This window comes from Sturnira hondurensis, unplaced genomic scaffold (assembly GCF_014824575.4).
Source record: "Sturnira hondurensis isolate 20B ecotype Veracruz unplaced genomic scaffold, ASM1482457v3 Scaffold0001872, whole genome shotgun sequence".
Classification (NCBI taxonomy): domain Eukaryota; kingdom Metazoa; phylum Chordata; class Mammalia; order Chiroptera; family Phyllostomidae; genus Sturnira; species Sturnira hondurensis.
The window spans coordinates 36,951,671-36,976,481 of NW_028074503.1; positions in this window are offsets into that span (position 1 = coordinate 36,951,671).

Here is a 24,811-nt window from a genome sequence, read left to right on the forward strand (position 1 = left end):
GTCACCAGGCCTCCAGCCTCTTATTTAAAAATAAAGATCATGATTTCGTGATAATTCTGATCTCTAAGGAGGAAAAGTAGTTGAGACATGAGGTTTCATCCCCTGCTTATGAATTTTTCTACTCACGCCCCATAACTTCATCTTATAAATTTATATGATATTTAATTTTTAAGGGCACTTCCAATTCTAATTTGTCTTCCCAATACTAAAATAGAAAGTTAATAAATATTTCATACCATTTTAAAGGGGAAGGGCTGAAACAAGGTATATTTTCGTTCCATTTCAAATAGTGAAGCAACATGGCTTTGAACTCTGCTTTCTCTACACGATTTAACAAGCAGGGGTCTCCGTTAGAGATGCAGGGAGGCATATATTGTCTGCCGTCACCATCTCTGCCTGACATTGTCCTAGGAGTTTTACTCAGGGAGTTGGACAAGAAAAAGAAACAAAAGGTATCCAGAGGAAGAGTAACCTATTTCTATTGGCAGTCTCGGTGACCTTAGGTACAGAAAATCTAAGGAATCCACAAAGACATTATTAAAGCAAAGCAAAGACTGTGCAAGTTTGGACTATATAAAATCAATTCTATTTCTATATACTAGCAATAAACAATCCAAAAAATAAGAAAAACAATCTCATTTATGCTAACATCAAAAAGAATAATATACTTAGGAATAAATTGAACACAATAAATGTAATACTTCTACACTGAAAACTATAAAATATCATTGAATGGAATCAAAGACCCAAATAAGTAGGTATCCGTGTGATGGGTTGAGAGACTCGGTGTTAATGAGATGGCAATACTCCCAAACTGAATTACAGATGCAAAGCAATCCCTCTCAAATACCCAGCTGCCTTTGTAGAAAACATGGACAAGCGTATCCATCTGGAAATAAAATAGACATCACTGGCTTATATTCACATGGAAATCAAAGGAATCAGACTGGTCAGGACAATCTTGAAACAGAACAAAGCTGAAAGATCTACACTCCCCAATTTCAAAATGTGTTGCAAAGCTACAATATTCAAGACTGTCTCGTGCTGGAATAAAGACAGACACATATGTCAGTGGGATAGAATTGAAAGTCCAAAAATAGTCACTCCTGTTGATGGTGAGTTGATGACCAATCAGTGTGCCAAGACAATCCAATGAGAAAAGAATAGTCTTCTCAGCAAAGGGGACAACTGGATATCCACATGCAAAAGAATGAATTTGGATCCATACCTCACACCATATTTTTTTAAAAATCTCAAAATGAATCAAAGGCCTAAATGCAAGAGCTGTCACTATAGAATCCTCAGAATCGGACTCAGGCCTGAACCCTCGTGAGCAGGAAGAGGCAATGGCTTCTTACATGTGAAGGAAGAACCACAGCAAAAAATAAATTGAGCATCATCCAGATTCCAAACACCGGTGCCTCCAAGGAGACTGGGAAGAAAGTAGTAAGTCGGTGTGAGAATGGGGAAAAATGTTTGTAAATCCTATGACCGGTAAGAGTCCATTATTTAGTGTATGTAAAGCACCTCTACCACTCCAAAATGAAACAACAAATAATTAAAAATGTGCAAAGGTTCTGAAATAGACATTTCCTCAAGGAAGACGAATAAATGTCCAATAAATGCACAACAAGAGTTTAAACATCATTAGTCAACAAGGCAACACAAATCAGAAAGCCAGAATGAGATACCACCAGGGTGGCTACAATCAAAAGTAGGGGCGATAACTTCACCGGGAACATTGGGACCCCCCATTCATTGCCACTGGGAGTATAAATGGGTGTGGTCTCTGTAGAAAACATGCCAAGAGTTCCTCAAAAAGTAAAACATAGGGTTAACATATGACCCAGCCATTCCTAAATACAGATCCTAGATATAATCCCTGAAGAACGGAAAACGGGTATTCAAACACAGAAGTGGGCCGGGCAGCAAGATCTACAGGAGCCGAAGGTGGAAACAGCCCGAGGGTCCCCAGTGGAGGAACGGATGAACAAAACGGAGTATGTACCCATACAAGGGAATAGTATTCATCCAGCCTTAACAATGAACGAAGCCGTGATACCTGCTGCAACATGCATGGACTTTGAAAACATTATGTTAAGGAAAATAAGCAAGTCTCGAAGGCTGCATATTATATGATTCCACGCAGGTGCATATCGGTCTGCTCGGGCTGCCCTTACAAAGTACCGCAGGTTGGGTGGAGTTAATAACAGAAATTTATTTTTGCACAATTCTGAAGGCAAGAAGTCCAAGATCATGGTGCTGGAAAATGGGGATTCTGGTGAGAGCTCCCCCTCCTGGCCTGTGGTGAGTTACCTTCCAGCTGTGACCTCACATGGCTTTTGCTCTCTGTCCAGGGACAGAGAGAGGCTCCAAGGTGACACAATCCTATTGGATTAGGGCCCCACCTTTTTTACCTCATTTATTCTTAATTACTTCCTTAAAGGAACTCTCTCCAAATATAGTCACATTCGGAGTTACGGCTTCCACATACGAATTCGAGGGAGGGGGTAATTAGAACAATGCAGTCCGCAACAGTATGAAATATCCAAAATAGGCGGCTCCGGAGAGCCAGCAAGCAGGTTGTTGGTTGTTAGGGGCTGGTGGGGCAGGGAACGGGGAGTGACTGATAAACTGGTACAAAATCTTACGGAGGTGGGGGAAAGGTTTTAGACCTAGATAAAGATGATGGTTGTACAACATTGTGAATTTACTAAATGCTGCTGAATTGTACATTCTTATTAGCAAAGAAGATCCATACCAAATTGAGAAGCTGCAGCTGCTGCCCATTCAAAACCAGGTCTTGCAAAGTATATATTCTTACGAGATGTACAGACATATTTTTCTATTTTTCACTGAGTTGTACACTTAAAATTTTTAATTTTAGGTGATGTGAAATTCCCCTCAATTAAAAAAAAGTAAGTGAAACTTTTTAAGTCAGAGACTAGCGACTTGGTTGATTAGAGCGTGATCCCACAACCAAAAGACTGCAGGTTCGATCCCCAGTTGGGGTGCATGCGGGAGGCAACCAATTAATGTTTCTCTCTCACATGGATGTTTCTCTCTGTTTCTTCCTCCCTCTAAAAGCCATGAAAAAAAATGTCCTCGGGCAAGGATAAAAAAAAACTTTTTAAGAAGGTCAGAGAATAAGTCTTGGCGAGGATGTGGACAAATTAAACCATTGTATATCAAACTGTCAAGTGCTGCTGCTGTTTTGGAAAATAGTCAACAGTCCCTGAAAAAGGTCAATGTAGAGTTACCGTAAGCTGCAGCCGTTCCACTTCTAGGAGTGTACCCCCCGAAATGAGAGCGTGTGTATTCGCCAAAACTTGTACACATGTGTTTATAGCAGCACTATTCATAAAAGCCCGCATGTAAGGACAACCCAAGTGTCCATCTGTGGATGAATAAACAAAATGTGGCTGATATAGATGAGGAAATATTATTCAGCCTTTGAAAAGGAGTGAAAGGGTAATAGGAGCAACAACGTGGATGAGCCTGGAAGATGTCAGAACAAGGAGAGGACAAACACCATACAATCCCACGTGCAGTATCCAAGGCACTGGAGGCAGGTCGAGAACCTGGATGGGGGGTTAGAATCACACAATGTCAGACTTCCAGGTGAATGTAGAGATTGCGATCATAGTTTTGTTTATTTTTTTGCTTGTGTTTTTTTTCATTTTAGCCCAGTGACCATGGACCTCAAGAGTGTGCTTTGACGCCTATCTTGTTATACTTTTTTTTAACCTGCACATGTGCACTATTCTGTGGTATTCATGGGATTCCCCAAACATCCTATGACCTGCAGAAAAAAAAATTAACAGAAACGGACCAGGCGACTCTGGCCTTGGCCCCACGTGCAAACTGAGATGGGAAGAAAGGCCGCTCCCAGGCCCAGGTGACTGAGTTAGCCTGGGTAGATTCCGCTTCCCTTTCCCACGAAGGTGCTTTGAGTTTCGGGTGACTTTCCCTTGAGGGCGAGTTTCCGATTTTCAAGGCCACTGCTGGAACTAGCTGTCCTGGAAACAAAGGAACGGATTGTGGCGCCCCCCGCCCCCCGCCCCCCAAACAGTACTACCCGTGGCTTTCCCGGTCCAGTGTGAGTCGTTCGAGAGGAGGGCGCCCAGAGCGGAAGCCGAGAAAGGGCACCGTGTTTGCCAGCAGCAACGGGAGGGGAGGGCCCGGCTGGAACTCTTTGGATGTCTTTTGGCCGAAATGACTCCCCTGAGGTGGAAGCAGGAACTGGAACAATGGTCCCCCTATCGGAGCCCCATCTAGATGCAGGGCTGGGCACGGCGCGCTCCGGCCTCGGAGCGAGAGGATGGAGAGCGCGTTGCCAGCAGGGCCTTCCTGCAACAAAAGCGGGAGCAAGAAACTTGGCCTCAGCACCAGGACCACAAAGACCAGGCGGGCAGGCTGCTGAAGCGCCGCCAGAGACACCTGAGCCCTCTGCCTGGCTGGAGCTACTGGCTACGTGTTAGTAATACGATCCTTTCTCAGGAAAGCAGGTGCTTTGCAGGCAATTCGTCCTATTGAGCGCACGTCCGCAACAGGTTTGGCTGAACACCACGGACACCAGAGAGCATTAGAGTCAAGTGCAAATAGTGAAGGGGTCACAGGGGCGCGGTGAACCAGGCCCGCTGCCGGGACCGGCGCCCTTTCCCAGTAAGTCTCAGGACTGTTGTGCGAAATGGACCAGTGCTGGAAAGAAGTGTTAGTTAAATAGGTAGATGAGCGAGGTCCTCTAATTAAATTATGGGCACAGCGTCTCCAGCAAGAAGCACAGTCAACAGCCAGGGCTGATTCCGCCGCCACTTACTCAGCAGAATCGCCAGTGGCAGCTCAAGGGACTCGCTCCGTGGGGGCGAGAGACACGGCAGGGATGTGGGAAACCCCGGCAGTGAGTCACTTTCCTGCACGTGTTTTTGCGTCCACCTCTTCCAGGCGATGCGGGCGGTGACTGGTGTGCAGCAGACCCTGGTGTGTGTTTCCTGGTGTCCGTGGGGTGACCAGTCAGCAGGCCTGAGCCACCTCGGGGAGACTGTGTGACAAGGACCCCTGTGCCGTAGCCGGAACTTGGATGATTCACTCTGTGAAAAATAAACGTAATTATCCTGCGATGTCTCATGTACAGATTTCTATTGACAGAATTTTTTAAAATCATATACTAACTATTGAGCTATCTAAGGACTATAGACTAAGGACTAAACATAATAATGTTTAGCACGAATACATTTTAATAAGGAATAAAAAAGACACTAAAAAAAATCTATGTGGCAAAAAAAAAGCCCAACGAGTAGTATGTAGATAAGATTGAAATGAAAAAATCTATATGGAAAAAGAAATTTAATAAGTAGTGTGCAGATACAGTTTGTATCTAAATATCATGTAAATGGATGTTACTCATGCAGCCCAGCATGGGAAATTGGAAATATAGCTCATGGGATTAACTGGTGTCGATTTGACAGCAAATGCGGCAATTTTCACAATCACAAGAATAAACATACAATAAACTCTCAAAAATGTATTGCAAATGATCTAGTCTGGTTATTTTAACAACCTAAATAATTCAAGATTATTAGATTTTAAAAAATCATATATTTTGAGTTTGCACTATAAAAGTAATCATTGTCATTAAAAGTGTGTTTGGAATTACAAAAATGAAAAAGAAAAGTTACATTTACTGTCACTTTAGGAATTTTATACACAGATTTCTTCACTTTTTTTGGGTATGGGTCACAGTTTACAATGCATATGATTTGTTATCATTTTTTTCACCTTAAGTAAAGATCATCTCCTGATATTATTATACTTTACTTCCAATAACTTCTGTTATTATACCACACTTTCTAAATTGTGTTTAACACTTGCCTAATATTCCATTAGTCATGTATTATTTACAATAAAAGAAAAAATACTTAAGAATAAATTTAACAAAATAAATGTAAAGCTTGTACACTGAAAATTTCAAAATCTCACTGAAAACATTTTAAAGACCTCAAGAAATGGAAAGGCATCCTCTCTCCTAAGTTGGAAGACCCGCTGTCATTAAAGCCCCCATACTCCCGAATCGATCTGTTGATACAACGCCATCCAGGACGAAAAATCCCAACTGCCCTTTCTGCGGCAACAGACAAGTTTGACCCTAAAGCTCACCAAACAGAGAGGCTCACAGACCCAACAAAGATGCTCACGTCACACGGTTTGTTACATGTCATTATCTCTGAAACGTGGGTGCGACTCATCACTGCCATCACAGCTGGGTGTGAGTGGAAGCCACCAGGGCCGGCTTTCAGTTCTGTGTGGGTAAAGTGGCATTTGATTCTAGGTGCAGCCGAAGAGTAGATCTCAGAAGGAGTCACACACCTTTTCTCACTGAATGACCCTCCACGCAACGGAGGGTCCTTCTCCACTGTGTGAATTTTTACCTCTATAACATGGAGTACAAATTGGGCTGTAAATTCTTTCCTTGATCCCATTGTCCAGCTGAAATATTTCAACGGTGATTCAAAATGAGTTCCATTCCAGGTACGTTATGATACTGGCTATGTATGTATAGTGGTTTCTCAAGAGCAAAGCTCAGTTTAACTATAAAGGAAACACACCAACATTGTGTATCACAGATAGACAGCTTGAACTGTTTTTGACTATCAGCAGAAATTCAAGACTGTATTGAAGTTTTAATAATTAATCAGAAATATGCAATGTTAATGAAGCTCAACATACTTTGTATGACTTGTTATAACACAGCATGGGCATAGAAAAGCAGGTATTATACTATTTAAATGAGACCACGAAGTTGGGAAAAAACCCAACACTCATCGAGGTAACATCTTTCCTGGCTTCATTAAGCAAGTTTGTATCATATTATTGAAGCCAAACACAGGATTGGCCACAAAGAGCTATTTACCGTATACTCTCCTTATTATAAAATGTTTCCACCCTGGCTGGTGTAGCTCAGTTGGTTGGAGGGTCATCACATAACCGAAAGGTTGCAGGTTTGATTCCCGTTCAGGGCATACACCTGGATCCCGGGTTATACCCCTGGTCCAGGCAGGTATGATCCCTAGTCTGCGTGAATACAGGAGATAACCAATCAATCCAGGCTTTTCTCTCTCTCTTCCCCTTTCTCTAAAAACAATGGGAAAATGTCCTCAGGTGAAGATAAAAAAATTTTTTCAAGGTAATAGTATTACCTTGATAATACTATGATATCAAGGTAATGATATTCTTGTTTAAGAATGATAGTTCTTAATGATATTCTTTAATTTTCTATATCTATTAACTAAAAGAATAACAATTTTAAGTGTGGTGATGTAAGAATATGCAAGAATTGCTTACAATAGCAAGAGATATCATTATAAAGAATAAACTTTTAATAACAGTTTCATTTGTGAAAATATTTTTAAAGACATATCTAGATTTTAACTACTTTATACATTTTGAATAACAATCCTTATATACTTAAGAATTTGTCCTTTCAAAACATCTTTTTAAAACATACAAAAATAAATAAGTTATTGTCCTACTTCAGTGGAACTTAGAGTCCAGTAAAATCTAGGATTTAGGCCTGAACCCTCATGGGCATTTATCTTTACATGCAATCTTCAGTTATGCCATTACTGACGTATTAACTCTATGTAATAACACAGTTATTGGTCTGAGAAAGTGCCACTCCCAACCATCTTTCTTTTCCCCACCCACCCCAGAGCCATGCCCTTCTACTAGTTAGGGAGTTTGTACAAAAATCAGCACAACCCTTCTAACGAGCGGTGGGCTGAGGAATGACGAGCACCTGGTGGGGGCCGCACGAGGCGGAGGAGGCTGGGGCAGACTGCCACAGACGCCGAGGACAGTGGCAGAGCCTCAGATTTTAGAACCGAAGACTTTGGAAGTTACCTAGTCCAATGCCTTCTCTGCTTCGCAAGAAAACCTGAGATCCAGCAAGAAGTCACTCCCCAAGGTCACAGAGCTAGGACCAGACACCAGGTCCCACCTTCCTCATCCCTGTGGGCAATTCCCAATGGCTGGTTCGTGGGTACTGCACACTGGAGCCATCTCTCCACAACGCTTCACCAAGAAAGGGAAGCGTGTTCGGTTGTCTTCACTGATTGCCCCTTCCCTCTCTCCTGCATAACATGAAATGAAGACGTCCCATTTCCTTCCCGTGGGGCGATGTTCCGATTCCACACCTTCAGGTACCACTCTTGTCGTTATTTTCTAAATTAAAGTCAGTTCTAGGTCTGAGGTGAAAATCAATCACCAAGATGGAATTGCCCATGTCTGTTAACAATGTCCTTTCCTGACTTCACAGCTAAGCCACCCAGAGTATTTTTCAAGACTCTAAGGTAGTTTTTGTGCCCTCGGAATGAAACTCTGCCTGTTGGAAGTGGGTATGAAGATTCCAAAAGTTCTCTCACTACCTTCCCTGCCAATCATTCACAGATTTAGGACAGAAACCCACATAGTCACCTTTGCTATTTATGGCAACACTCCTGGGGGTCAGACGTGCATCCCCTTAGTCAAAAAGAACAAGCTACGAAAGCAAAGATTTGAATTTAAGGTCTGGCTCTGCCGTGTTGCGGCTGGGAAACTCAACACCTCTGGACCTTCCCATCCATCTGTGCGGTGGAAGTGATGTTGACTCTTTTCTTTTTAAGTATTATGGAAATAAAAAGTGGTAACGCACTAGAAAATCCACTGCTTTAGTGTTCACTAACAGATGTCCCAGCGAGGAAGAGCGATGTGTCTCCAACAGACCTGCCTGCAGAGAACAGGTCAAGACAGCATTGTCCATAACCTGCGCCGGGCGTCCTCCCTCCCAGGTTTGAGACTGGGTCATCTCAGAGGAGGTGAGCACAATGCGGCCCGTCTGAGTGGATCGAAGATCAGCCCGAGGTCGATTCCCCCTCCTTTTGTCACAGACAGGCAACAAGTAGTCACTTCCTCCCACGTTGCCGAATTTCACAAAGGTGGATGTATGAAGCATTTGCACAGCTTTTGACAAGTGGGGTTCATGTATGGCTTGCTTCACAACTATTATATTTTTAGGTCTGGAAAAAAAAGTCGCACAAAACAACCCATGAAAGAAAAAATGATTTTAAGATTTAAAAGGCCCGGAGTAAAAGTGTACTGAATAAAAGGTGTCAGTTCCTTTGTGGCCACAGCTACCGTCTACTCAATGTCACCTGACACTAAGAACTAAAATGCTGTACTTCCCAGTCCCAGTCACCAACGTCCTGGGTCCGCCTGCAGGTGAGCTTTCCAGGGTTGGTCCACCTTCCTTCACACCGAGCACCGGGCGGTGGACGAGTGTTGTTCTGACCGGAGAAGCTGTCTCTCAGAGCCGTGTTGAAGTCAACGGCGGCTAGGCGGCTGAGGGTGGACAACTGTCTTCCTTTTTAGATGCCAACATTTAGATGCCGCTTGTTCCATTACACTAGGTTTTCCATCCAGAAGTATCTGTCAGTCCAGGCAGGGGAGCCTGGTATGCAAAGGGGTTTATTTTACTGCCCCCGCAAAACAACCCACATTTTACTTGGAAACTGTTACCCTTTTTCCCTAAATAAGCTACATTTATTAACACAGGAAAAATAAAACAAGCTCATAGTATAAAGCCGCCAGGTAGACCCATTTGTCGGGGAGGAACAGGTTTTCCGGTCCCCTGAGGGTTCTGGTGTAACTCTCTCTCCCCTGAGAGAGTCGGGGACCCCGCATGCACCACAGGTTCAGAGACAGGACGGGAAGATGGGGTGTGAGACACCCTGAGCGAGGGACGAGGTGAGAGACCTGGGGGACTGCAGAGAGTCATGGCAAAATAAGAACAAATAGTTGGTAAACAAAAGGTTGTTCTGCCCTAATGAGAGGTCAGAAAGGTTGCTGCCGGTCATTTTGATGGGCCACGCCCCCAATCCAAGTCCCCCTGGGTAGTTACGGGAGGGGCAAAAGTTTGTCTTGTGCCTGTGGCCCAAGTTGCCTTTAGCTTAAAACAATCTACACACCAATGAGGCACATCTTGGGGTAGTTGTTCTAAACCCCCAAAGAGTGATGATATCTAATAAGACTTGATCTCTGTGTATTTTAATGGCCCATCTCTACGTTCTCTACTCTGGGGCCTAAGTGCCTGGCTAATGAGTATCCCAAGAATATTTAAATGAAGAGCAGTGCTCATGGATTGTTTCTCTCTCTCTCTCCCCTGCCGTGTGTGTAACTGTTGGGAGGAATGAATGACATGGTGGGGAAGGGCCTCTGCCTGAATCAGAGGGTGAAGTGGAACCCCCCAGTGCCAGAGGTAGCTCCCCATGGGTGCAGCCTGCATCCTACCCGTCCTCTCTGGGTTAGAGGGGCAGCCGGGCAGTTCCTTTAGCAAAATCAGAAAAGAAAGAGTACAGCTCTGTTCAGTCTGAAAGCCATTCATTCCTCTGGGCCATCTGAACTCCGGTGTGTCAGGAAATAAAATCGCATCTGAGATTGAAAGCTGCTGGAAGGGCACGTTCAATACAAGAGCGAAGGAGTCTGGGGAAAGTCCAATTCCCATTTGAACCTTTCCAGCCTTTTCCAACAATTGCTGTTTGTAAAGAATCATTTCCTATTCATTCCAGCTTCATTTAATTGCTTCAACGAGCCAAGCAATGGTGAGATTTTACAACCAGGAAAAAGTGACGGCACAGCCTGCATACTTTTCCAAGGTGTGCCTCTGTTAGCAAAACTTCGCCAGGGCGTGGTGGAGGCCCCACTGGGAAATGAAAGGCTTATCCAAACAAAAACTCAGAAGACACCCCATTTACGGGCAAATGGAAAACTCGCAAGTTATTGCACTGCTTTCTTGGATGCTCAGACTGGAGCCAGAAACAAACCAACCAACAAACAAATAGTCTTATTGAAAGTTTTGAACTAACTTTGAAAGGCTTTGTTCAACGGGGCTATATTTCTTGACACAGATTTGTAGGGCGTTACAATGCAAAGTGAAATCCTGGCTGAGCTTGAAGGAATTTCAGATAATACACTAGCTTGAATTGGTGTGGAAACCAGGCCTGCAGAGGGGACCTCGGCACCTGGCATCTGTCACTGACTTGGGCGTGCAGGAAGGCCGAGTGCAGTCTCGCTCCCACGGTGAGAAGAAGGGCCCCATTTGCCTTCTCTGGGTCCAGGAAGAAGGGCCACACGTGACCTCACTGCGCCTCCAAAACTCAGGGCTTTATTTCTCTGCTTACTCAAAATGATTTTGTTCAAAACTTCATGGCAATGGTACATAAGACAAAGGTCTACAGCATAATATTCACTTCCTTGTACCTTCGCAAATCATTTTTAAAACAGAAAAATATCGTGGAAATTTCTGACACTGTTTTGGAGACAAAAAGATGGGACATTTTTTGGGAAGCAAGGCAATGTTGTGTTAGTGGGTGGAGACAGCAACAGCACTCTCGGAAACATGATGCTTTTTTATTTAATGGAAAATGCTTTTCAGACTTATTGCTGTTTATCTATAGAAAAAATAAAGGTACCAAAATGGAAGTATATGGCTCCTTTTTATAATCGTAAAGATCAGACAAAAACTTAAGACTTTATACACAAAGACAATGTATTAAGAACTCTAACATAAAGCAATATTTTTTAACATAGTAATTATGCTAAGGTGGTCTGGTAATTTGTGCTTTTTTTGTTTTTACCAACATTGTGATGTAGATACATTGAGGTACATAGACAGACATGGAAAAGAGCTAATTTATATCACTAGTTTTTCATATGGGTATTTTAAGTATGGGAATACATTTAAAGCAGAAATCATTTGTTTGAGTTAAAAAGCTGTATTATATCATCAGCTATATTGCATTGCTTAGATCACAGATAGGTTGTTGATATAAATATCAATATTTATTCATGTCCACAGTATTCTATAAAACAAGCGCTCAGAACTTTTATGCCAAAAAATGTACTGCATGAGAACACATACACCACACACACTCCTAGCTCACCACTTCCTTTTACAGCATCCATCTTCCCATAATGTCACACGGGGAGACGTCTGCAGAATTCATCTCGTGGGTCACGAAGCCTTTGCTACAGCTTCTATAATAGTCAATATCCCAATATTCTCCCGAGAGTGGAACACTTAGTTCTACTTAAACAATGGTCAGTGATTCCAGGTCTAACTGGACATCAGTAGAAGCTGATAATCAGTGAACGTTTTTAGTACAAATAAGTCCCAGATATTGTATGCACACTTACGTACACAATTATTTGTTGTTTGCCTGAGATTTCAAATTTAGTGGGGCCTCCTATATTGTATTTGGCAACCCAAGTTGTCCGGCTCTGTGTAAAACCCATTTAATGTCCAAGCAATCCCTACTTTGTAGATTAGTGCATTTACTGAGAACTGGAAAATAAAGATCCTTTTAATCTTACTAAGCATAAGCTTCTACTTAACCAGAAATCACCATTTGTATCATCAGATACCACTGTACATTGGTCAATTAAAATGTAAATTGAGGCTACTTTTCCTGATGAACAGATTTCAGAAATGGATAAAACTCATGAATAACTGATTAGTGGTAAAAAAAATTATATGTGGGTTTTAAAGGCACTCTTAGATAAGTCAATCAGTGAAATTGAAAGCAGGAAGAGGAATAAATGGCTGTATGATTATAAGATGCTCCTCGAGTGATACAGCAGCCAGGCATGTCCTCAGGGGAACGTGGTACACTGGGCTATTTCTAGGAAGTATTGGGGAGCACATAATCTCATTACATGCTTCCTTCCCTTCCCAACCATCCATTTCTGTCCAGCCGGAATCGAGTTAAATACATTCCAAAGCCTCCCTTGAGGGGAAAGAAAGACCACAGAAAGGCAGAGAGTGGATTGTTTCTCCTTTTGCTTTTGGAAAGCAGGGCAGGGTTGGGGAGAGCGAAGAGTGAGTCCCAATCAACTTCGCAGGAACCAAGGGGGAGAAGAGGTGGGAAAGGCAATGAATCCGCCGCTTTATTTTCTCCTGTGCTTCTCCAACCATGGGCCCTCCCAGACAAAGGTCTGGTGCTGTCTATGGTCCAGAAGCTATGAAATATGGTCGGCGATCATGTTTTGTAAAAAAAGAGTTTATTTATTTAGAGAGGGAGAAAAAGAGGGAGAGACACATCAATGTGTGGTTGCCTCTCGTGCACCCCCAACTAGGGACCTGGCCTGCAACCCAGGCATGTGCCCTGGACCGGGAATCGAACCTGCAAATTCTCAGTTCCCAGGCCGCTGCTCAATCCACTGAACCACACCAGCCAGGGTGGTCAGCTGTCATTTATAACAGATGCCGGCGTTCCGAGAGGTATGGATTTTAGAGAGCAAGAAAGAAGTCGTTCATCATTTAAAAATAATAGGTAAATGTTGACTCTCAACAACGTGCAAAAGAAACGTCCCCCGATGTTTCCATGGTCAGGTCAACTGGTGAAATGCACTGGCCCTCCTGGGTTTTGACGTGTCTCCTATCTGCCCCTTCGCCCCGACACCCCGGCCTCGGCGCAGCCCCATCGGCCTTGCCCGCTGCTCGGCCTGGGGCCTGCTTTCCCACGCCTTCCCTCCAGTTCGCTACCAACCACACTGAGAACGAGAGCTGGCCCTCATTCCCATCTTTTCCCTACTTTTCTCTGAAAGACTTCACTTTGCTCTGGCCTGTGACTCTGGGAGACAGAGGTCAAGTGAATTACATGGAAGCTTGGTTCTGAGTAAAAATTAGCATGTAACAACTTATCTGGTAATTTTGATAGACGGGTCATCAATTTCCAAGTTTAGGAAACCGCCTTTTTGAATCGTCTTAGATTTACATCAGTGATGTCGACTTTCTTCCCACCGATGGATAAAACGTAAAAGATTAATGATCTGAAGAGAAGCCAAATTATAGAACACACAAAGCCCTCCAGGTGTTTGGGAGCTGTAACGACAACATGGGTGACTGTAGGAACAGTATGATTACAGTTCACCCCTCTGAAAGCTGAAGCCAGGGTACAATCAGATGTATACAGCATAAGCCACATAACTGATATTTTCCCCAAATGACATTGTCTGCTTTTGCTAGTTCAAAAAGAATCCACCTTATTAAAACGTTGAAATTGCTTTTCCCTTAAGAGAAGGTCACACCGCAGTTGGTTCTCTGACACGGCCGCACCAGGGAGGGCGGTGGCCAGGAGCAGAGCCCTCGGGGACCAGACTGATGAATTGTTGCCCCACGCAAGACCAGCAGGCAGACACTCCCCCATTCTGCTCTAAAACTAATGTTTTGTACAAACATACTCCCAGATTGGGTGTTTGTTTTACTTTGGAAAATTGCTTCTGACAGTATTTGCTCATTTTTCACACCAATGCTATAGTTCCTCAGAACAACCTTCTCATCTTTTATTGTTTTATCACCCTCAGCTTCACATGAATAAATCATTTCTTTACTCATTGCCTTCCAATACAATTCTCTGAAGCCCATTATTCAATGAAGGGGAGTTATTATTTTTAATGCCAGGCACTTTAATGTATTGACTTGACAGTAATTACTCTAGTTGTTTTTCCAGTAAACAAAATCGGATGCATGTATAACATTTACATGGAGATTTCAAGTGGGAGTTGACCACGAAAACTACACGTAGCCTGAAATTCCATGATTAATATTGGCCCCTATCCAACCCTCTCATTCACCACTTTTCATATTGTTTTCTTAACTTTTTCAACTATTTATTAAAATTTTAAAACATAATTTGAAAGAATGACATGGTAAATGACCACACTGCTCACATTACATTTTATCTCAATGTCAGCATGCATTGCGTAAAAATATATTCTCCTGTATCATCACCAATTATCATATAAGAAAATTCATAATAATTCCCTAATACTCAGGCTGTTTTCCAATTTCTCCAATTTTCTGCAAATGCTTTTTATAGCTGGTTTTATTTTAGTTTTTGTTCTCAGATGAAGTAGAATATTTGTCCTAATTGCAATTCTGTGCCGGTCTTGAATGGGAGAGTATACACATACAGAACCTGGTACAAACAACACCCCTTCTTTATTACAAAATATTTTATCACAAAACCATACGCATGCAGTCCTGCAACAACAATATCACACTCAAGCACACCATGTGACATTTTAGGTGAAATGTTCAGATTAAAACTATAAATTACTACACCATATTCCCACCATGCCAACCACACTCAAGCAGGTGTTACTTCTGCTGGACCCTGTATATTCCATTTCCTTTCGGTGTAAAAGCTTGATGAGGTGCATTTACATATTTACAGCCGTTTTACAGGTGATGCGTGTACTTCCCACCGAGCGGTATATAATGTCAGATGATCATAAGACATTTCCTGGAAGGCAGGGTCATTTCCTGGAAGGCAGAGGCAGACCACTCTACTCCTGGCACTTTTAAACTCAGTGATTAAGAAGTACAGTGGGTTGTTTACGACTCAGCAAAGGCACTCCTAGGAACCATCACCTATGTCAAATTGTGAAATAAGAGCCACAGAATGTATGAGAGAAATGGTGTAGAAATTCATCAAAAAATTTATCAGTGGCACATATAAAAATCTCATTGAAAAAGGAACCCTGATAAAAATGCTGCTGCGTGTTGAATGGTTTGAAAATAGATAAACACTGTATACCTATGGCACTTTCTCCTGAAGGGACCCGGAGTCTGTCTGTCAGGAGGATGAGGGGGCTGGATGAAAGCGTGTGTAAACACGTGTGAAGTGCGTGTTAAGCCCACATGTCGCTCCATGTATTGATTGCATTGGAACTGAGCTGTGATTTTAAACTGAGCAAGTAGCAGAATGTCCTCTGTGGGTTGTTCCTTTGGAACCACATGAACGCCCTGTTCCTCACCAACCTTTATCCTCCTCCTGGTGTCGGTCTCTATTGATTATAACCTGCCTGAGTCATCGATTTCAATGGCACTTGCAAAGTGGTGACTTTCAAGTTCTGACAATCCTTCTCTATTCGCAAGCAGACATCGGTTTGCACAAAATGCTTTTCTTCTTCCTTCCAGAGAGCGGCCTGTTCTGCCCATTGGGAACACATCCAAGACTAATCCTTCTCATCCTGGCCGTCCTTCCAATGTGATAAAGCCACGATTTTCAATGCCTTCATCATTCCTGTCTCCTGACTGACATTCCCATTTGTTTAGCTGGTTCTCAGATCACATGCATTGGAACTCCTTTAACATTCTGGCCCCTGTCTTTTGAATAAGCTCTGAAATGCACCCAGAAAATAGACTTTCCAATTAGGGTCTGATTGAGTGGATTGAGACAGTTGCCTTATTCACTCTAGACATTTTAGTTCTAGTAACGCAGCCCGAAGTCAGCATTCTGATAAGGTCACATTTTCCTGTTGATACGTATTATTGCTAAGCTGAATTTCCTCCAATCATACTGTTCAATGTTTCTGAGGCCAGCTTTCAAGGATTTATTGTGTCAAAGTCCATGTGAGTAGATTCAACCCAATTGTCCAGCTCTTACTGTTCAATTTCTTTTATACTAGCTAGAAATCTCAGGGGCTCTATATTTTTACCCAAGTCTCTAATCAATTTGATCCACACAGGGCCAAGGACAAAGCTTGCCCCTGATTACGATCAGTTGACTTTTTTTTTTTATTATGATCACTCATCCTGAGTTCAATCCATCAGGCTGCTCTTGCCTCTAGCTAGCAATTCTGCACTGAATCCTGAAAGAGCTCATGTGAGAGACCTTACCCAACGCTCTGCTCAAGTCCAAACATCCCGGGTCTACAGCATGTCCCTTAATTACCCCTTTGGTCACACTGTCTGAAAAAGCACTAAGGTTAGTGTGCCATCGCTTGTTTTCAGTGAAACCAGGCCCCCGCCTCATGATCCCGGCTTCCTCCCCAAGGAGTTCGCAAATCGCTGTGTGTCAAGCAACTCATTCACCACCATAACAAGAGAGCTTTTTACAAAGTAAACATGAAATCCGGCCAGGGAGAATGATCTTAAAATCCAGATACAATAATACATTGTAATGCTTGCTTACTTAAAATGTTCTAAGTTTGCACTGTGCTCTGAGGACGGATGAATGTTGTAGAGGAATGAACATGTAATAAATGGCAATAGGAATAATTAATTTCAAAAGGAAGCCTTTCGTTTGTGTTTTTGATGCACTACATTACACTTGATTGTTGCATATTTTTAACACAGTCTCATGATCTTCAAGGGTTTGTCATTTCCTGAAGGAAAACAATGTGGAAGTCGGTCCCATTCTCTAAACGTGCTTTTAAAATGTTCACGTCGTTAGTCTGCAACACTGCTGTGCAACCACGTTGAATAACACCTCTACGTCAGCAGCTTTACGGATGCTCGACGGGTCTCTAAATCTGTCTACGCAGAATGAGGAGGAGTCCAGTAACAGGCTCCAACCAAAGGGATCATGGTAATTTCACGGCAGGCAATTCAAAAAATAGATTGGTCTGTGTTAAAATTTTAGCATTGCAAGTTATAGTCTGGTGTGAAAATCCATGCTGCAGAGTCGACATCACATCACTTCATAAAATAAAAATATGAGTGAGAAAAAGTCCAGTGACTATTTTCGCATAGGCTTAGAACACTGAAGATGTATTTCTGGCAATAAAGTTTTCTAGATGTTTCAGGAGCACAATCTTTGTCTTTGAGTCCATGCGGGAAGTCAGTCAGTGGTGAAACATCCAGAATTTCTCTTGTGAGTTATGCCGCAGAAAACCAACACGGTAAGGTATGTAGTTGACATTGTAAAGACATATAAATAATACTCAGACTTAGGCACTTAAATGTCTATCCTGTTTATTTTAAGATAGTTAAAAAGCAAACATCCATGATTAAGGTTTGGGGAATATAAATAACTTGATATGGAAGGAGACTTGACTTGGGGTAGTGAACACAGTACAATATACACATGATGTCTTGTAGAATTGTACACCTGAAACCTACATAATTTTATTAACCAATGTCACCCCAGTGAATTCATATCAAGTAACTTATCAATCAATAAATAACTTGATATAAATGCAAATGCTAAACAACTAATCCAAGAGAAATTATATGTTTAACATTGTCACAGCATGGAGTGGATCATTTCATTATTACAAAATAGAAAATATTGAAGTCAAGTAGTACCAATTCAAAAGCAATGTTTTAAATCTTATTTAAAAAAGGGTAATTTCTTTTTTAAATATATTTTATTAATCCTGCTATTACAGTGGTCCCATTTTTTTCCCTTTATCCCCCTCCATCTTGCATCCCTCCGCCCTCCAGCATCCCCCTGCCCCCGATCCAGTTCCTGTCTATGGGTTCTACATATGAGTTCTTTAGCTTCTCCATTTCCTATACTACTCTCCACCTCTCCCTGTCTATTTCGTACCTACCATTTATGCTTCTTATTCCCTGTACATTTCCCTTCATTCTCCCTCCTCCCCTTCCCCGCTGATAACCCTCCATATGATCTCCATTTCTGTGATTTTGTTCCTGTTCTAGTTGTTTGCTTAGTTTGTTTTTATTTTTTAGGTTCAGTTTTTTATAGTTATGAGTCTGTTGCCATTTTATTGTTCATAGTTTTGGTCTTCTTCTTTTTCTTAGATACATCCCTTTAACATTCTATGTAATAATGGCTTGGGGATGATGAACTCCTTTAACTTGACCTTATCTGGGAAGCACTTTATCTGCCCTTTCATTCTAAATGGTAGCTTTGCTGGATAGCGTCATCTTGGATGTAGGTCCTTTCCTTTTATGATTTTGATCCTTTCCAGCTCCTTTTTACCTGCAGGGTTTCTTTTGAGAAATCAGCTGATAGTCTTGTGGGAACTTTTTTGTAGGTAACTGTCTCCTTTTCTCTTGTTGCTTTTAAGATCCTCTCCTCTTTAATCTGGGGTAATGTAATTATGATGTATCTTGCTGTGTGCTTCCTTGGGTCCAACTTCTTTGGGACTCTATGAGCTTCCTGGATTTGCATGTCTATTTTCTTTGCCAGATTGGGGAAGTTTTCCTTCATTATTTTTTCAAGTAAGTTTTCAAATTCTTCTTCTTCCTCTTCTCCTTCTGGCATCCTTATGAGTCATATTTTGGAATTTGTCCCAGATGTTCCCAAGCTTCTCCTTATTTTTTTGAATTCTTGTTTCCCCATTCTGTTCCATGTGAACGTTTATTTCTTCCTCCTGGTCCAAATTGCTGATTTGAGTCAGGGTTTCTTTCCCTTCACTGTTGGTTCCCTGTATATATGTTTTTTCACTTTGTATAGTTTTCACTTGGTCATTTATTTTGCATCCATGACCAATCATTTCTGTGAGCATCCTAATTATCAGTGTTTTGAACTCTGCATTTGATAGATTGGCTACCTTCTCTTTGCTTAGTTCTTTTTCTGACAGTTTGATTTTCTGTCAGTTCTGGGTGTTTTGTTGTTGTTGTTGTTGTTTTTAAATTTGTTGTTGTTCTTCTTTTGGTTGTGTGAAGAAGCAGTCTATCTACCTACACCTCCACCTCGGCCAGAAGTCTAAAAGAGGGTAATTTTATAACTTTGCTTTCCTGGAAAGGAATTTAGCACTTTTCACTTATTGATGGGAATTCCACAAGGAATTCTGTATCTAAATATTACTTGGTGATTTTCACCTGCTGTTGAAATATCAATCTTTTCTTTCCTGAAATGTCCAATAAATGTCACATTAAGCAAGGAATAAAATTTATAAGGCCAATACTCTCTTCCTTTCTGTCCACACTGAAAACAGAGCAGATATTGTCTGCCTCTTTTTCAGTGATTTTCTTCAGTCTAGGTAATTACTATGGTCCTTGTATTATTGTTTATCATGACAGCCTCTATTTTAGAAAATTATGGAGTATATATCATACAAATGAAATCAATGTGTTAGTAGTAAATTATACACAATATGTTTTTACTGTGCAAAGTTTAGTGTTGACTTCACATGACCTTCCTCTGAATTTATTTCCCTTTCCTTCCTCCGCCCCATTTGAACAAACTACGTTAATTATCTGGCTCAGGAAATTACTAACCATGCTTTTCATCTATTTGTAGTGAGTTCTCCGAGACTATAAAATTAGTGAAATAGAACATTGTCCAGGTTCTACGCCAATTATTTTAAAAATAGGCATTTTTAAAGTAGAATGAACACTGTGATGATACATGTATTTGATTTAGAAGATAGTTTTTAAAATTAGAACAAAGCCTTGGCTTGGTTTCTATCCTGGTCTAATATCACTCGAGTCTATTATTCTCTTCAGACTGAGGAGACCCACTATGGGTGGCATTTAATTAAATAAGATAATGCATGTTCCTGTTACTATGGATGTTTTTATTTAGCTCATAAGAGGGAGACCACACAGTAAAGAAAGTCACATTTTACTGGTTACATCAAATGATATTTCCCAGGCTAGCGAATATAAGACAAATTTTGAAGTATAATTGTTTTTTATATTTATTGTGTTATACTCAATATTGCGTTAGTTTCACAAATTGACAAATTAAGGTGTTAATTCTCCCCATTGTATTCTTTTTGAAATAAAAGGTCTTGTGATTGTTAGATATTTTGGTCATGTTAAGATCCCTATCTTTCTGAGAATAAACTTTTGCCTTTTCTAGTATAAAATATTCTAGTACAATCCACAGTATTTCATAATCCATAAGAGCAAAATCATTCATAGAAAAGAAAGTATTGGCAGAATTTGTTCTGGAAGCTATTACCTCATGTTACGTAACATTTTTCTACCCGATATGGATATCAGATGATCAGTATACTCTATGCATTAGTTTTAACTTTGAAGAAATCATTCCAAAATAAGAAAATAGGAATGTACATCCTTCTAGATTACCAGAAAGGGGGGGAAAAGACTAACCAGGATCCTTTGTTTCACACAGGTGACAAAGTAATGAGTTCAAACATGTGAAAAGCCTTGGCCGCGTGGCTCAGCCGGTTGGAGTGTCATCTGGTGCCACCAAAAGGTTGCAGGGTTGATCCCTGGTCGGGCACATGGGACAGGCAACTGACTGGTGTTTCTCTCTCACATGCCCCCCCCCGTCTCATTAATAATCATGTCATTGGGGGAGGGATTATAAAAATGTGTGAAAAGTTCAGTAAGAAGAATAAGAAAAATGTGTCTGTGTGCAACAAATGTCACATTAGAAATGAGCTCATGTGGAGGGATTTTTATTGGACCAATGAAAGAAGGTCTTCGCCTTCCATTGATAAAACGCTGGAATGAAAGCAGGTTGCTTACTAAGAGTGGTTTAATAAAAGAATAAATAAAATTTTCAACCAGTTTAGAGATCTGCAAAATAAAGAGAAAAGGGGAGAGAACAAATGGAATTAATATAGATAAATGAAATACACAGGTCATTTAAAATTTGGAAGTTAATGACCTTCATGATATTTTTACAAAACCTAATAACTACCATACAATATTTTAAGAAATAGGAATAAATAGGTAACTTGACTTTCAGTTTCATTTCCCATCTTAGCCCCTGTGAGGATGCTGATGACCTCAGCTCAGGCATCCAAATTGACATTAATTAGTTAATTATGTTCTCAAAGAGAGTACAATCAGAGTGTTATCACTAAGATATTTTTAGAATACAATGAGGCTCTGAAGTGACAGTTGAAATAGAATTAATAAGGAAGAAAGATAAAGTATTTTAACGGGCCCAAGTGGGAAGATAAGAGAATGATGGAATACCTATGTGAGGGTTCTACCACTGTGGCTACTTTTATTACACAGATATTGATACAAGGGCTGAGCTTACGTACCCCCGGCATCTGGTCAGACAGTCTCTGGACAGCTGTAGTCTTCCTGTCTGGTCTTTGGTCTGTAGTCTTCAAGGAGGAAGAAAAGACAGCGAACGGTGGAGGAGAGTGTGAGCAGGGGTCCCCAAAGACAGACTGGAGCCTGGTGAGTCTCTCACCACTCCCAGCGCTGACATGGGGTCCGGCAGGGGAAGCTGGCACTTTCCATCTGGGCGCCAAACATGCCTGGCCCAGGCATCAGAGGAGGGATAGGAGGGTGTGGGGGTGATGAAACAGCTGCCCCCCAGGACTGCCCACAACAAAGACCTGAGCCAGCAGGAGCATGGCCGCAATACCTGTGCCTCTCCACTGATCTCCCGAGTGTCCGAGGAGTAGGATGCTGTTTCACTCCCCCACCCCCAGCGATCTCCGTGGCTTACCCTAACTAGACGTGCCTGGGGATGACACTTCTGAGACCTGTTGTCCAGCCTCGCCAACTTAGCACATTGTCAGGCCACCAGAGTGTGCTTTGGGATGATCCAGAAGATAAAAATGACAGCTTGGTTCTAAAACATACGCCCCAACAAGACGTCCCCCAAACTACACACCTGAAGGGCATTTGCCTGCCAGAAAGATGTTGCCTATGTGACAGAGAGCTGGTGGAAACAGGAGGTGGACCCAAAGGGCTTAACCACAGGCAGCTGGAGAAAGGGACAGTGCACGGAGCAAGGAGCAGAGTTAAGGACTAACCAGGGACAAGGACACCCAGGAACTAGCAACGATGGGAAGCCATTACCCACCCCCCCACCCCACCCCCCAGCAGCCTGATTTGGCCAGAGGAGGGGACAGCTCCTGTGAGAGAGAGCGTTGGCCGAGAGGCGTCTGGGTGGGGCCCTGAGCCAAGAAAGGCAGCCTCGGTCAGTCTGCTATTAAATAAAAGCATCCACTATACGCCAGTGAACATTTAACCTTGACACAGGTGTTCACTGACACATGTTCAGTTACTTTCAACCTATTGCAGAGTTGTCTTTGCCACTTTTTTCATAAGTTGGGGCGCAGCCTCTTCTGCTTCTGGGTCTCGCTTGAAGTCAAACTTTTTCATGACAATAATAACCCAGGGGTAATTAAGGGGGAGAGGAAAGAGGTGGCCAGCTTAGTATCAACTATGTTGGGATCATTATTAATATACAGCTAAACGTTGAACTCTACTTTCAGGGTACTGCCAACTTCTCTCGATCAAAACTTTAGGAATGAGCAGAAATTGAAGACTGGCCCGCTCCCATCTCTGTCATGCAACCGGCACAGCGTTTCTGCCCTGCCAGAGGCGGCTCCCATGGACACGGCGGGGGTTGTTCTGGTGTCAAAGGGAGAGAACGTGGAGCTAGAGCAAGAACACACTCAGGGTTCTTTTCTGAGGACGTGGGGTTAAGAAAATCAAGCCGTTTGTGTATTCTGACCCCTTACCAGTGGAGGTCAAATGTCATTTTTCTTAAAATGTTACTACTTCATCAAGTGACTAAAATGGAAATTCAAATTTATGACAAATCAAATTTTAATAATCCAAGTTCATATTGATGGTGAAGGGAGGTAAATCAGGGTAAGAGAAATATGTTCCCCCTACATAAAAATTTTTTTAAGTAAAAAGTACACACAAAAATCTTTATTATAATATATTCAGTTCTTTTCAGCTTCTGAAGAAGTTCAGATACATGTGAAGGCTTGCTGTTTACAACATAGTCATCAGTACTTTCTGGTCCCCATGGCCATGAACCCCACATTGCTCTAAAAATGAAGTCTACTTAAAATTCTAAAAATATGAAATAAAATTCTAAAGTCAGGCATACTTATGTACTCATGCACCCATTGGCCACTTGGAGTTCACCCCTCACCTTCTTTAAGGGGTGCAGTGTGTGATGGTTAAGCAGGGTCACTAAACAATCGCTGTGAGGTCAAATCCCGATTCTGCCATGCTCTGCTGCGGGGCCCCACGCGAGTTCTCTAACCTCTCGGGGGTTATCCCCCTTGTTTGTGGGATATTAGTTATCGACCACAGCATAACCCATCACTCCAAAGCGTGGTGCGAGGCTAAAACTCTAAACACATGGATCTCACAGGATTATTGGGACAAATACTCAGAGACAGCTCAGTTGAGTGCTTCTGGTCTGCGGTCTGTGGTCTCACAAAGCGACAGTCATGTGTGGGCTGGACCGCTCTTATTCAAGTGCTTTTCTGGGGCACAGGTTTCCAGGTGGCTCGCTCACGTCGTGCTTGTTGTGAGCAGGAGGTCTCAGTTGCTGCCCACTTGGGCTTCTCCTTGGGCTGCTTGAGTCTCCCCTCGAGACGGTGATGGTTTAGCATGAATCCTCCAACCCTCATGTCTCCTCTTAATGATTTCCCATCCACGGACCACCCTTCACTCTGCTTGTTGGCTATAAAACCCCAGCTGTCTTCTTCACATACGTATTCAGCGGTAAACCTGCTCTCTCTCCCATTGCAATAGTCTTGAAACCTATCCCAGGAAAGTCTTATTTGCAGCTGTAATGAGTGTCAGAAGAACTTTCCCTCTAATTCCCTCCAGGGCAGAGGGCTTGTCCATAGCCCAATCCAGCTCCCGTCTAAGGTCCACAGAGTTGGGTCAAGGGCAGGTGGCTCCCCGCCCTTGGCCTGACTCACTCCCAGGGACAGGCCCATCTCTTTGTTCTGCTGCTGGGTGACAGCTACCTGCAAAAATCCCCACTCTCCAGCACATTTGTCACCTTTGGGCTTAACACAGAGAAGCAACAACGCTTCTCCCCGCATTGGAGGACAGGACACACAGCCTCTTCTCTTGAACACCTTGAAGCTGGGCAGGTGGGCGGACCCTGGTGAAACGGGTTTCGGAGTCACTCCTTTGGCAAACCTGGTCTCATTTAGCACTTGGTGGAGGGCGCTCAGCACCTATTGTTTCTGACCTCTGGACCTCTGCCAACACTCCAGGCCCAGGCCGCATTCACGTGGATCCAGAGAACACCCGGCGGTGCTTCAGTCACGCAGAATGCCTTTGATCTCAAGTCCTCTGGCCAGCCCTAGCTGAAAT